At 35.0% G+C, this 1,942-nt stretch overlaps 1 pseudogene across 1 annotated transcript in view; it reads right to left on the minus strand.

Annotated features, from left to right (window-relative positions):
* Positions 1-1,366, minus strand: part of LOC111539604 — a 4,400-nt pseudogene extending 3,034 nt beyond the window's left edge. Inside the window, exon 1 of the transcript XR_004228579.1 lies at positions 1,327-1,366. The product of XR_004228579.1 is annotated as an N-alpha-acetyltransferase 40 pseudogene (transcript). The remainder of the gene's footprint in view (positions 1-1,326) is intronic.
* Between the last annotated feature and the right edge of the window lie 576 nt (positions 1,367-1,942).

Genomic DNA, 1,942 nt, shown 5'->3' on the forward strand with positions numbered 1-1,942 from the left:
ACATACATGTATATACATGTATATATAAGTACATACATGTATATACAAATGTGCCCATGTATCTACAAACTAATCTATCAGAATTTATATTTAAATGCAGTGTGAAATATTGCATACATATATAAAATATGTATAACTAAGTCTATATATGGTTAATATGAATATGTATTTAATTTGTATGTGTGTGCAGTCAGTATGAGTATTTGTATACACAGTTATGTATCTATTTATATCTATCTATGTATCTGTCTGTCTATCCGTCATCTGTCTATCTTTCATCTATGGAGAGAGGAGTCCATGCCCACTGAATAAGACAAATACGTTTGCTTCTTTAGGTAATACTTTCATCACGATTCTATGTAGACACTGAGGTTGTCATCATGGCATCATAAACACTTAAAATCTTAACTGATGACTTGCAGCTATAGATGTTTATTCCCCTGCTTCCTGATTGATTATAGATTGTAAAGAAAAGTGTGCTTTATTTATGGGTGAGCTCTTCAAACATGAGACAATGAAAAATTCTGAGACAAATTAGAAATAAAAATAATAAAACAGCATTTTTTAACTAGCCTCAGTTAATTTTTATGGATCATTTTCCTTCTCACTCCACTGTAAATTGATAAGGATATCTCCATGAAGAAAAGTAACCTTTATCCAGATAGATAGTTATCTGTTACCTTGAGAGGTAATAAGGTCAATTTCATTTATGCCAAAAATTGTTTGTAATTTAAAATTATGTAAGTGGAAAGGAAATAAAGTGATGAGAATTATCTCAAAGGAATTATATAGCAATAAAAATAAACTAACTGTTGATGGATAAGGCAAAACATATAATCTTCAGATTACCTAGGTACACTTAGCATGTTAAAGTAATAATTTTGAGAGGCAGATGTTAAGACAAATATTAACCAACTGGGCATTGCTGGATTGAGAGAGGAAGACAAAAGTTTCTTTAAAATGTTTATTGAGGATATTTGAAACATCACTATGAATATATAAAGCAACTAATTCTGACCAAGAATAATGTCTAGCATTCAAAGACTTATTTACCTTGGGCTGGCTAACATTATAAATATCTTAAATGTATTAACTCATTTAATTTTCACAAGAATCTTGTGAAATGGATATTATGTTTAAACCAATTTCAAAAATAAGAGTATTATGTCATATGGATATATATATGTGTGTGTACGTATATATATGTATATCATCTACTTTTTTAGGTAATTTGCTATTGTGTACAATATTTAATTTCAATGCTTGTTTTCCCCTAACATTAATATATATATACACATGCACACATACATACGTATACACACCTACATGCACCAAATCCAGATATTTTCCTGGGTAAGAAATTCATTGTCCTTACTAAGATAATAAAATGTGTTTGGACGAATGGAGGCAGGATGGTGCACTTCCGGGTTCTTCTTCACCACCAACTCTTCCCATGTGTGCGAGAATGCAGCTGACGCCCGGGAAGGTGCAGATTAATCAGGCATGCACCAGGTGATGTCAATCCGAGGAGACCAAGATTTACCTGGTGGCACCTGTGGAGTGGCCCCCCTCCCCCGACATGCCCGTGCCCCGCCTATTGCCCTTCCACTCCTAGAAAAGTCGCTCCCAGCAGATGCGCCGGGGGCGGGCTTTCTCAGCTCCCACTCTTATGGGGACTGTATTAGAAACTCCACCCCTCCCCCGCCCAGCTCCGGTCCCTGAAGCTAGATGACCAAAGAATAAATTTGCAGTTTTGCTTTTCCTTGCCTACTCGCTGGTTCTTTTGTGCCCACTCTGGTGGTCTTAGAAAAACAAATCAAAATGTTTCCTTAGTCTTTCATGAAATTTTTAATGAATGTGCTATTATACTAGGGCTTCATGTTTTACAGCTCTCCATCTAATTCTGGAAACTGTCTCTGAACTTATTCTGGATGCATTTAGA

This window comes from Piliocolobus tephrosceles, chromosome 18, assembly GCF_002776525.5.
Source record: "Piliocolobus tephrosceles isolate RC106 chromosome 18, ASM277652v3, whole genome shotgun sequence".
NCBI lineage: Eukaryota > Metazoa > Chordata > Mammalia > Primates > Cercopithecidae > Piliocolobus > Piliocolobus tephrosceles.